Source organism: Dasypus novemcinctus, chromosome 12 (genome assembly GCF_030445035.2).
Source record: "Dasypus novemcinctus isolate mDasNov1 chromosome 12, mDasNov1.1.hap2, whole genome shotgun sequence".
Classification (NCBI taxonomy): domain Eukaryota; kingdom Metazoa; phylum Chordata; class Mammalia; order Cingulata; family Dasypodidae; genus Dasypus; species Dasypus novemcinctus.
In genome coordinates this window covers 65,800,613-65,814,345 of record NC_080684.1, presented here as the reverse complement: position 1 = coordinate 65,814,345, position 13,733 = coordinate 65,800,613, and the positions used below count along the sequence as shown (strand labels likewise).

The following is a 13,733-nucleotide window of genomic DNA, read 5'->3' as shown; positions in this document are numbered from 1 at the left end:
GAGCCATTTCTTCTCATTCAAGAAAAATGTTGTCAAGAGTTGACTAGAAATAGTAAACGAAATAACTTTATGAAACATTTATGTGTTGTTAGCCAATTAGACGGTTGCTACCTGACAATATTTAACTTAACTATACAAAAGAAAAGATTTCCTTCCAGTTCCTCCTAGCATTTCCCTCCCTTCTCTATGCTCCCACAGCACTTTGTTCATCCCCCACAATGGCGGAAGTGTGATTTATTTGTTTACTTCTCTGTTTCCCCCACTAAACTGCATATGCCTCAAGGGTAGCAACCTTGTCATTCATCTCTATGCCCAAGGCCAACAGAGTGTCTTAGCACAAAACAGATCTTCGATAAAGGTTTGGCAAGTTAATAAAAATAAAAAAATAAAAAATCCACTCATGTAGCACCACTGATGACAGGAATGGAAGGCAAAGGACTAAAAATAGTTGAAAAGCAAATATACTATCGGACAAGGTACTCCATTTTCACAGGGTCCGTGTCAAGTGAGATCAGTTCCACCTGTTTGTGCCCATGGTTCTTAAGAAAGCCGACTTGCACGGTCATCAAATGCTGGATTTCTCATGAAAACTAAATTCCACTTAAAGAATTTTCTGGATAGCAGAGCCTCATTGTATTAATCGCTGTTGGAATAAATTACACTGAAAATTAGCATTTCAATTTTAAATTGGTATCAGTTGATCAATAAGCATTTGATGAGCCCTTTCTTGGTAAAAGCTCTTTTATATTCATGAAGGGATATGGCAGGGCAAGAGAGTAATTTGAACAAATATTTATTTAAGCACCTTTTATGTCCCCAATAAAGCCTGCCCTTTGTTATTAAAACCAGAATTTAATCATCACAGTTTTTTAATGTTCCCAGGGGCAAAGGAATAATACTCCTTCAATTATAAACCTCAAGTTTCTCTTTCAGAAACTTAAGTTCCAAGTAACAAAAATAATCCGTCATGATTTTTCAAACAAAGAAATTCTACAAAAGTTCAGTGGGGGAAAGTCAGTACTAGCAGTTTCTACTTTTTTTTTTTTCCAGCACAGGCACCTTAACCCCACATCTTTTGAGCTGTACTCTTGGTTAAAACTATTTTCTGAAACATGACCAACCTCCTTAATCTCACAAAAACTTTTAATGCAATCAATTACCATATTTCCCTTCTCACAGCTTTCTCCTCTCAAATTCTGTGATGCTCCCTGAAGCTCAGTTTCTCTCCTTTTCTTTCCACCGCTTTCCTAGATTCTAAAGTTTTTGAACTCTACCCCACTGAACTCAACTGTCTTGTTTTATGAGAATGACTCCAGCACATGTACCTCCAACTCAGCCTCTTTCACATCTCCAAACGCCTTTTGAGTGCATCCATCTGGATGTAATGACATCATACTAGCCACTTAAATCAACATATCCAATATGTAACATCTGCCTTCAGCATTTCCTACATTTGATAATGGCACTCTGTCTTCCCAGACACCTGGATCAAAACACTGGAGTTGTGCTTTGACTTCCTCTCATATTCTAACATGCATCAAGTCCTTCTGATAATACTTTTACAACAATATCTCACATATCTTGTCATTTTTCCTTACATTCCAGCCTCCACTAGCAGCACTCAAGTCCTTGTGGCTACAAGCCAGGAATACTACAAAGGCTCCTTAATGGCTCTGCCAGTCATTAGACTGTCTCCTTTAAGCATATCTCCTACCAGGCTAGGCTACCTTCCTGCTGCAGAGGCTAAATGTCTTGGCCTGGCATTCACCACCTTCCACATCCATTCTTTTTCTGCCTTTCCAACATTATCTCTAAATATTATTCATCAAACCACCCAGTTCACTTTTACATGTGCTATGCCTTTTACTTGGAATTCTTCTCTATTTTCTTTGTCAAACATCAGAATCATCCTTTAAGGAGGAACACTTAAAAAGCTTCCCTGAATTCCCCAACTGGGAATCATCTCTTCTCCTTCAAATGCCTTTAGTCTACTATTTTATGTTGCTTATTGTTGGAGAAAATACAGCTTTTACTGGGACATGGAGACTGAAATGACTATAGACAAAGAAAGATTGAGAAGCTCTCCCAACGGAGGGGGTCTGAAGAACAGACTTCAGCCCCCCCACCAGCATGGTGGGGGTCTGAAGAGAGATTTCAGCCCACTCCTGGAAGGGGGGACCTTGAATTTACACAGAACTTTCCTGGGTGGGGGAATGATAGTTGGTGGGAGGGGTTGAGGGTCTGAGTGAAGTACAGGGGCCAATAGGAAGCCCTAGAGGTGAAAATTTTCCCTGACAGTGACTAGAAGATAGTGGGTTAGGGAGTTATAGTTTTTTGGAATGCTGCAGGAGCAGATGTTTCTTTGTTCTGTAGAAATTTTATCTCCCTCTGATACGTAGGTAGGGAAGGTTTCCATTTCCCTTTATTCCCCTCTCTATGTGGTTTCTTTGTTTAACCTGTGGGGAAGTGCAGTGCCCTTGGACAAGTAGGCTTATGGGGGATGGGGTTAGCTTTTCTCCAATGAATATCAGGAGAAACTGAGTTACAGCTTGTTAATTACTGCAAACCTCTAACACTTATTTTATTGGAAGCTTCCTTCATCACCACCCCACAGGTCCCCCACAGACAGCAACTAGCATATAGCCCTTGCACCTAAGAGATCAACTGGAAAAATTTAGTTGTTGAAACCATTTTTTCCCACTTAAAAGATTCGTAAGCAAGCACAGTTGATAAATTAAGAGTTACAAAAATATAGCCTGGTACCCCCAAACTTATATTAACAGTCCTTCTAAGTATGCCAGTGTGTTTCTGATTTGACCCGTCTTTGTTAATACTGATCCACAGCCAAGAGGGACAGCCCTAAGCCACACACAAACATATTTCATACTTCCAAGTAAATGCTAACAGGAAAAGCCAACAGGGGCAAACCCTGCGTTCACCCTACCCCCTGCCAGAAGTACATAAGTGACAGTTTTATTATTTCATCAATAAGAATAAAGCTTACATTTCCAAGTTCACAAGTGTGGGAACAGTAAAACTACCGACGTTTTCTGAGGGATGTTAGCTAATATTAATTACTTGAGCCCAAATCAATTCCAAAGCTTACATTTTTCCTTCCCTTTTCCTCCAACAATCTGCTTTAATAACAAAAATATGAGCCCTGCTCTGAAAATATAATAAATGAAATAACTTGAAAGATGAGAAAGAGGCATCACGTCCAGCTGGATGCCAATTGCTGAGCTCAAGGGCCCAGACCCAAAAGTGGACGAGAGCAGAAACGACGGCGGAGTAGGGACTGCAATGGACACAGAGGGGCCACTCTGCAAGTACGGGCCAGCTGCTTCCCTAAGCTCGGGCAAACGTACACTTCCCAACATCTGCAGGGATTGCAGGCTGTTTAGTTTGCCTCTGTTAACTGTAACACAGTGTACGATTACTACATGGCAGGCACAGTGTTTAGGTTTTAAGAGTACTATTTCATTTAATCTGAAAACAATCCTCTGTGATGAAGATACTTTTATTACCTTCAATTTATGGAAGAGGAAATTGAGGCTACAGAGGTTAAGTAGTGTGTCCAAGTCACACACTAGCAGAGTCAGGATTTGAAACCAGGTCTGATTCCAGAGCTTTAGATTCTTAACCCCAATGCTTCATAACTATGAATATATTATATTTGTTTGTGTTTGCTCATATTTGCGTGCTTCATTATTTATCATTATTATTTTACTATTTCTTCCTATGCCTCCTGAAAGGCCAGAAGGCTTGACGTGCGCTGTGGCCTTTGATCATAAGGCAAGCCTCTTGCGGGTATGTGGGCTGGTTACAGTTTCGTCACGATGCTTCATACTCCATGCTGGTACAAGGCCACAAAAAGCAACTGTGAAGTGCTTGCCAGCAAGACCCCCAAAGAAAAGTTTCAAAGACACTGTGGCCACATTAGTAAGTTAAGAGGCCATGCTTCAGTTCTGCCACTCTATGTATCTTCTAGCAAATGCCTCTTAGCATAGAAAGCTCACTTCTCACCTCTGGGAAGTAGCAGGGCACAGCTTCTGTTCCTGCAACATGGAGGCTGGAAACAAGATATCCAAGGGATTCCCCATGGAGGCAGCATCAGTGTGTATCTCCCTGATGTCTGGCTGGCAGGACTGAGCACCTTTTCTATCACTGAGTATATTTTTCATCAATGCTATCAAGAGTGTGCTAATTCTAGATATATTTTTAAATTATAGGTAGCTCCTATAGATAATACAGTAACTCTCCCATGAAAATATTTCAAAGCAAAAATCTCAACTAGACTGATGAATAGTTGGTGGAAGGCAGTGACCTTATATTATAAAGGGGAGAAATGCTATCTTTTGCTGGAGTTACAAATGCAATGAGCTTTTCTAAGTATACCCAGAAGAGATCACTGTGTCTGAAAGAGAAATTTCTCCTGCAAATGTCATCCTTGCTTGGATTTGTTTCAGATGTACATTTTCTTTTACCTTTGGCTGTTCATTAGTCACAATTTCTGTAAATAGCAAGTCTTTAAATCTTTTAAAATAAAAATTAGAACAGTTATGTAAAAACAACTGCTCTGCAAACAAAATTTAGAGACATTCATGGTACCTGGGAATTATAAGCTTACAGCATTTTACATAAATTACATATTCCAATCTTCCCACATGAACCTAAAATGACTTAATATTGTCCTGGTTCTTTCTAGAGAAATCCCTTCAAAAGCATGCACCAAATACATGAATAAGCCAGCAAGCCAACACCCGATAGTTCAAAACCTGATGAACTAGAGTCTCCTGTCTCAGGGACTTATTAATTGTATAATTCACACAATATAGAAAATAATCAGAGATACTAAGTTAAGTCTTTACATCTGCTTTTGACATGACTTTTATTTTTTTGTCTGCCTAGACCTTACTTCATGCAGCAACCAATATATATCATGACACTTGAGGAAAACGGTTCATGCTTCCTAAAACATCACCTATCTGGATACAGCGCTGTTGCACATGGTAAATTCTACAAAAAATTCAAGTCAGTCTATTCACTTTAACAACTAGGAGGCCTATTTCTCTAAAGTACAAAAAAGTGAGGGTCTGAACTACAGAAGTACAATAATTGCCTTTATGAATGAAACAATGACTGAGAGGACACAATATTAAGATTATAATTAGGCAACATATTAACTCACTGGAGCACCTAGGCTATATGGGAAATAATATTTCATCAAATCATTTTCCAACAGTACAAATAAAAACTCCAAAATCACTTGTAGAACACCCATAATGCTCTTGAAATGGCAGACCAGGGTTGTAGAAAGCAAGGCAGGGAAGAAAAGGATGCTATGAACAATATAAACAGTGTAATGTAAACAGCTTGTACTTGAAATGCAAATGCAACCTATGACTGCAGATCCCATTAATACAAATGACAGCATGAGCCAGCATATTAGCTTTAAATTACAGAGACAAAGCTAGTCATAATAATAGTTTTTATTATAGCTAACTTTACACTGAGCTTCATACATATAGTCATATGATAATTTCACTGCGATTTCCCAAAAATTTGAGGTAAGAACTCTGAGAATCCCCATTTTACAGGTGAGGAAATTGAGGCTTGGAGTTGTGAAACCTGCCCAAAGTTAGACCTATTAGCCAGCAAGTTGCAAAACCCAGACTCACAGACCCACCAGACTCTCAAGATCATGTGCTCTTGGTCTGTAGGGCACTCTGACTCTTAGTAGAACTGGCCTGAGAAAAGGGGGGCTTGGCAGAAGTTTCTACATCCCCTACCAGGTTTAGCCAGCGTGGCTGCTGAGGAGAATACACACAACCTCGGCTAAGGCCTCTGAAGGAAACGCTGTGTCTGATGCAGGGTGGCCCTTCTGGGCTTGGCATGGCTTTAGCTACTTGGACATTCTGGGATGCAGCCTCAGAATCAGTGGGTGTAAGAATCATCCCGAGATTAGCCAAAGAACGCCTAAGGACAGAAGACCACAAAGGCAGGATCATCCATGCCAGTAAAACTGCTTTTCTAACCCTGGGTAACAAAGTCTCTGACAATCAGGTGGAATGCATCTTTTGGTTAATATAGGTATTTATTAATAGCTGTGTTAAGGGTGTGTGGCAGTACATTCAGCTTACATCCATATATTAAGCACCCACTAGTTGCAAAACATTGTACAAGAAAGTTTTTTTTTTTCCTTCAATAATTTACTTGTACCAAGTACCACGCTGGGTATTTAACATATAACAGTGCTGAGGCTTTCAGAAGTGAGTCATGTCCCCAAGTTAATAGGGCGACATTAAACCCAGGGTTGCCTAATTTCATTATGCCACTGTGTCATATGAAGGGAACACAACGATTACCCAGGACATGAAATGGCCTGGGAAGATTCTGAGATTCAGTTATCCATGCACTTCCCTTCCCCTTGGCTACAACTCATGAAATGGCCAGGTTAAAAAAAAAAAAAAAAATACTACATTATTCACATATACCGTATTAACACAGTTCTATTAAAGATGAAAAATGAAAGCTAAATTATGAGGCCAATATATACTTAAAAGTTAAACTCAGAGGATTTCTTCTCACATCTTCCTCATAAAATTAAGTAGTTCGTCTTATCAGCTAAATGTATACTACTCTTTTAAAATTCCCTACCTTCTACTTTTGAAAGTCTACTATTCTATAGTTATACAAATCACAAATATTTCTTCTTAAAATACTATTTTAAGGATATATAGAACTATGTCTAATTTCAGGAAGACACAAATTTAATAAATATTTCACCTAGTAAAACTTATTAAATATATGCTATACAGGACATATTTTTTCCTAAACTAACCATGCTAACAAAGCTGTTTTTAGACTAACAAGTAAAATTAAACTGCTGAAATAGACTGGCTAATTATTTCACCAGAATATAAAGGAGGGTGTTGATTAAATTAAATATATGTGAAGAATCTGAAATCATCAGTCATTATGTACGTTAGAGTAAAAGTTACAAACTTTTCCTGGAACTTTTTCACTAGTAAAAACAGAAGCCAAAGAGTTCAATTTACCACCAGAGACTTCAGCTGGTGAATCACCCTATTATGAAACCCATTTTTTTTTTTTTACAGAAAATAAAATCATTCTTCAGCCTTGTTTCAAGATACCTTAGTAACCAGCTTTTTTTTTTTTTTTTTTTCCTTCTTCTTTTCTCCTACAGTTTTCAATGCCTTCATTGATATACAGGGCTGCCAAGAATCTGGCCAGGTCATCTTGGCTATAAAAACACCCTTTCCTCCCAACAACCTCCACCCCCCTATCTTATTAAAATCTAACTGAAGGAAGCCTTTCTTCCTTATCCCAGATACACACATCGTGTGCTTTCTAAGTGGATGGCACTGTTTAGGTTTCTGGTATTCAGAAAACCTCTGGCATTCTGGTATTTGAACACATCTTATTACCTCTATAAGACCCAAACCACTGATAATACATAAATCCAAATCTATAAGAAAGGAAAGTTAGGAAAATCATTTAATCATACTCCCCATCTGTAACCCTATTAAAAGCAACATTCATTTAAGGCAACCTGACCTCTATCCCTCAGATACAAATACTAGGCTGAATATGGGACCACGACAAGACATGAGCAAGAGTTTTCTAGAGTAGACACAATTTATGGAATGAACAGGCTGCCTCTTACCATATAATTTTCTCAACTACTTCTGGTTCCAGATATTCATTAAACAAACTATTTCATGTTGCATTACATTTCTTACAATCCTAGGCTCCTTTTCTACTATTTTTCCCAAAGATATCTATCATCATTACATCATCCCGAGTGTCTACTGCATAGCACACCATTATTATAACTTTATACAATTATTCACAAACCCCCCTCCCCCCGATTATTGTCTTTTTCTCTGCTGATGGAGAAACTGAAAGAGAGTAGTTAAGAACATGCTCAGAGGGAAGGAGATGTGGCTCAATTGACAGAGCTTCTGCCTACCATATGGGAGGACCTGGGTTCAATCCCTGGGGACTCCTGGTGAAAAAGAAGAGAATGTGTGCCCATGCAGCAAGCCAGTGCCTGTGAAAATCCCCTCATGGTGCGCCAGTGCCCCGTGAAAGCCAGTCACGCAGCAAGATGATGACGCATTGAGAGAGAAACAAGGAGAGAGGTGCAAGAGAGTAGCAAGGTGAAGCACAGCAGAGACCAGGAACTGAGATGGTGCAATTGACAGGGAACCTCTCTCCCTATCAGAGTTCTCCAGGATCAAATCCCAGGGAATCCTAGAGGAAAGAAAATAAGAAGACAACACAGACAACAAAAGCAGCAGGGTGGGAGGAGGGGAGGGCAAAAAATAAAAAAAAAATAAATCTTAAAAAAAAAAAATTACAGGATAATGATTATCATACTCTTTACTGGGTCATTTTTTTAAAAAAAAAGAACATGCTCAGAGACAGTCAACAGCTAAAGTAAGCCTTCCTGACTTCAAACTCCAATCTCCTTACAATTATACACTCAAGAGAGGGTTAAACTTCTCAAATTGTAATATCACATTTTAACGTTATTGAGGGAAGTGTCATTTTAGTTCGTTTAAAATAGAAGACTTTTGAAAAGGCAGTAAAAGGAATACCTCTTTTGTGACATAACACAAAAGAAAATCATAAGGTACTTTTACATAAAATGTAAAACAGCAACATTCACAAGATGGACAGGCTTCCCCTTGTTTGTGGAGTCCATTTTTTTAATGTCACTAACAACATACCTCAATTTTTTCCCCAACACAAATCCTTCTTCTGTATAAGTGGGTAGATGTAGGGGAAGGTGAAATGTGTACGGCAAACCAAATTTCAATGACAAGCAGTAAAAAAGAGAGAGGACAAAGGCTAAGAAGAGGAGTTAAGAAGAAAGAGCACCCCAGGAGTAGCACTAACTGAACAAATTGCCCTCGGACCAGCCACTGAGGCCAATGAACCGCCCCAGGACCAAGTCACATGTGTCCTCTTCTCAGACATCAACAGACCCTGTGCAAATGAGTGAAGAGCCACAAGGGAGCGACCACAGCCATCAAATCATAAAGAAGGTTTCCCAAGAGAAAGCTGGAAATCAAATATGTGAGGTTTACATCGTGGGTGCAAAGCAGTTGACGTTGAAAAAATGTCCTAGAGCATAAAAGTTAGGTTATTTTACCAAATCTCATATAGAGTAGATAGGCCTATTAAGAGCATTGTAAGCTATGCTAATTGGTTCAGGGGTTATGTATCTCTTTTGTTTGTTCCAGCTGAGCCTTCACAGCCTGCACTGAGTTGGGGAGAGAGAGAGTGTAGTAAATCCATCTGAAACAAAAGAGCATTAAGGTTTGAAAGATGCTAATGAGCTCCAGTGTTCCAACTCGGAAAAACTCTTTCCTGCCCCACACCATAATACTAACTCCTGAAGTCATTTCTAACTGGCACAAGAAGGACACATTTAAAAGTTCTCCAAATCTTATACTGTTAATTTCTTACTACAACTAATACTTTTAAAGCTAAATCGTCACCTGAGATAGAAGCACTAATTTAGTAATTTGGAATGAAAGCATGTTCTTCTGCATATAAAATATTACGGATAAATTGTATTTGTGCCAACTCATTAGAAAACCCAATTCAACATAAAACAAAAATTAACATTAAATCACACTTTTTAAAACTTTTTTTCAAAGGAAATCTTTGCCTAAAGTTAGAACTAAAGATGTGTTTTCATTTAAAAAATGTTTCCATTGTCTTCTTACGCTGGAACAGACATTAAATAAGGCATATAAATGAAATCACCATATTAAATACAAAGCTCTTTACAAATCTTAAATATTATTTTGAGGTTTTAAGAACCCAAGATTCAGAACGTAAAAACAAGGAAACCTACCAAGAAAAGTATCACTTGTATCGCTATTCAGAATAATTAACCATACTTCTGTTGTATAGTTAAACAGTGTAATGGTTGTGTATGTATGTGTGTATTCATTCGATCAAAAAAGATCTAGAACACATCAGGAAATTATAAAGGAAATATAATGCCTATACAGCATATGTTAATTTCATTTGCCAAAAACTGAACTTGTTTTCTGGCCTATTTAGATATTCAGTACATTTTCATGTACCATAATTAAAACATACATTTGAATGTATACAATGTGATATGCGTTCTGTATCTTTAAAAAAGCCAAAGAGAATACACAAAGCTTCTCTCTTATCAATTTCTCAGGTGGGAAAGCGGATGTGGCTCAAGTGATAAGGCTTCCACCTATGGGAGGACCCGGGTTCGATCCCTGGGGTCTCCTGGTGAAAAAGAAGAAGAAGAGTGCCTGCATGGTGAGCCAAGTGCTCACATGAGTGCCCATACGGTGAGCTGAGTGCCCATGCAAGTGCCCACACAGTGAGGAGAGTGCCTGAGCAAGTGAATCACACAACAAAAGAGAGATGAAGGGCAGAGTCAAGGTGAAGTGCAGCAGAAACCAGGAACTGAGGGGCCACAGCTGACAGGGAGCCTCTCTCCACATCAAAGTTCCCCAGGATCAAATCCTGGTGAATATTAGAGGAGAAAAAATTAAAAGAGAAGACAAAAAGAGAAATAGATACAGAAGATCACACAGTAAATGGACATAGGTAGCAAAAACAGCATGGTGGGGGTGGGGAGGGGAGGGGAAAAATAAATCTTTAAAAAAATTTTCTCATGTGAAATTAACATGTAAAAGTAATATTGAGGGAGGAAGGGGGATGGAGAGTGACTGCTTAATGGGTATGGGGTATCCTTTAAGGGTGATGAAGATATTTTGTATTGAGATAGAAGTGATGGTTGCACAACATTGTGTAAATACTAAACACCACTGAACTGTACACTTTAAAATGGTTGAATTACTAAAAAGTAATTTTGAACTCTGACAGAATATATGATAGATGCTTTATAAAGAGCATTTTATTCAGTCTTTACAATGATGGTAATGCATTATTATCCCCATTTTTCAATAAGAAAAGCCAAGAGAAAAATCAAATAATTCACCTGTGGATGTACATATAGTCAGTGAAAGTAGACAGATTTTAATCCAAACCTGTTATGCTCTTTCCACAAAACCCTGCTGCCTCCTGCAACTGTGGGAATTCACCAAGAAGGAGAGAAATAAAGGACACTCCTGGTTGAGTCTGAACAGTTTTACAAAGTATAGGACATGGAAGTACATGTCAAGTTCTGAAAATGATGAGAAGTCTAGAATGGTGACCAGTTGGGGAAAGGGGGGCTGATGAAAAGTTCAGAGCAGTTCACTTTGGGGCATTACCCTGTCAGAGGCCTTCCCTCCCTGCTAAGGAGTGTGAACTTTATCCCATTACCTACAGCAGGAGTTAGGAAACTGTAAAGTGCTTCACAATCACCTGGAAGGCTTCGTAAAACACAGGCTTCTGAATTAACTGGCTCTATGGTGGGGTTTAAGAATCAGCATTTCTAACAAGTTCCTATAGAGGATTGATAATGATGGTCTGATGATTTTTAAGCAGGAGAACAACATGATTTTATATAAACAAATGAACAAATGAACAAATTATTTAAGACAGGTAGCAGAGACCAGAGAAAAGGTTTCTGCAATGGCCAAAGTAAAATACAGTAACAATATGAACCAGAGTTATAGTTATAGCAATAGAGTTCAGTGATAAGACATCACCATCCATAGCTCTCTCATTTAAAAAAACACCCTAGCAACTTTGAAAGTTAAAAATCTTAATAATTAGAATTATGCAGTATGAGAACAGACGTTTTACTGGATTGACTAGTTAGCAACTAATTAGAAAGGAAGTTATGTAGAACGAATAGTCAATGATGAGGCAAGTTTTCTTGCATAAATTACAGAGTGAATGTTTTAAGATGGGTACCACATATGAAAAATAAGAATCAGTCACAGTGGGAGCGGTGCTCTGTATCAGAGGAGAAGTGGTACAAAAGCTTTTTGTCCTGATAAACACCAATTTCTGAAGGTGAGGGATTTAATAATCCCATTGCAAGATACAATTTCCAGGGTTATGGGCTTCTCTCAAGACTCTAGGCACATGTCACCTCCTGCTCAATCCTATAAAGGGCTTTCTAATCAGAAAAGCTGAATGTCTTAGCTTCTGTCACTGACTGTGGCTAAATCTAAAATTGAATTATTAAGCATATATTCTTGAATAAGCTTCTGTCCCCAGGGCAGAAACAAAATGTAAAGAAGAAGATTTGTTTATTGGGTTAGATTTACAGAGTACCTTCAGAGAGGAGTACCTGCTCCCCTAAAATACAGAAGCTCAGAACTGATGCTCACCCCAGTGTCATTCAAGTGACATGGATGCATTCATTTAACCATCTCTCCTAATCAGAGGTTAAGTGGAGCTAGAGCACCCCACAATTACTACGTTATGTTTCAAATATACTAGGAAAGAAGGGAGAAAGGTCAGGAGGGAAAGAAGAGAAGCAACCTTTTCAAACATTCTTATCCAACAATCCACTCCTCTCCAGCAAAGCCAGCATTCTCTTCTTTTAAAAGGAACTCACAAAAAAGAAAAAGAAAATGCTATGACAGTTCCTAACCCAAGGAAAACAAAATATTGCCTTTTGAAAAGTTTCAAATCTTTGAAATCTCTCAGACAATGGACATTAAACCATAGCCAGCAACCAAGACTCACAGTCCTACACATCCCTTACTCTGGCGACAATGGAAACCCTGCCCAATATCCGGGCTCAGCATGGAAAAGCACAGGCCTTTGTTTCTCACATCATAGCCTTGGGTAGGTTACTCATCTTTCCTGAGACGTTTCCTCCTCTGTAAAATGGGGGATATTATTCATAATTCTTGCCTGTCTCAAAGGTTATATGTGAAGACCAAATATGATAGAAAAGAGAAAGCACATTGAACGCATAATGTATCACACACTTATTTTGTGTATTTCAATCATGGTCTTACAATAGACTCGAGGTTCCATGCAAAGGAGGGAAGGTGACTCAAATGCTATCAGTCAGAATTCTTTCTATGGTATTATTAACAGCACACATTTCCTTACATTTCCTCGCTGCATTTACTGCCACTGTTTCTCCAGAAGTGATCAAAAGCCAGAATTGTTTGCATATCCCAGTAGAGACCCTGGCTCAGTCAATAGTTCTTCATAATTTTAAATCAGAGATGGCATTTCAAGTTAACATCATTCACACTAGATGAAAAAAACAGAATCTCTTCACTGTTATTCATTTCATCAGAGTAATATTTATTTATAGAGTCCATGTGTCTATTTTATATTTCAAATGTTTCTGGACCATTATTTGGTGCTTTGGGGCTGTATGTACTACAGAAAGACCTGTTCTTAAACTTTATCCATTCCTGTGGGTGGGAACCCACTGTAAGTAGGACCTTTTGATGCCTGTGCCCTCACCATAGGCACTGAACTGATTTTAAGTTAAATAAGTTCAGGTGTGGCCCAACTCAATCAGGATGGGTCTTAATCCTAGTACTCAAGTCTTTTATAAGCAGATTGAAATTCAGACAGAGAAAACGATGGAAAGTATGAAGCTGAAATTTAAAGGAACCCAGAGGAATACAGAGACACCGCCATGTACGCTGCCATGTGATGGAGGAGCCCCAAGCCAAAGATCGCCAGCAGCCAGCCCAGAACTGAGTCTTCAAGGAGAAAGCATCACCTTGATGGTGCCTTGGTTTGGACTTATTCCCAGCCTCAAAACCATGAGCCCTTAA

At 38.7% G+C, this 13,733-nt stretch overlaps 1 protein-coding gene across 4 annotated transcripts in view; it reads right to left on the bottom strand.

Annotated features, from left to right (window-relative positions):
* TMTC2 (transmembrane O-mannosyltransferase targeting cadherins 2) overlaps positions 1 to 13,733 on the bottom strand; it is a 456,130-nt gene that overhangs the window by 330,726 nt on the left and 111,671 nt on the right. The window lies entirely within an intron of this gene.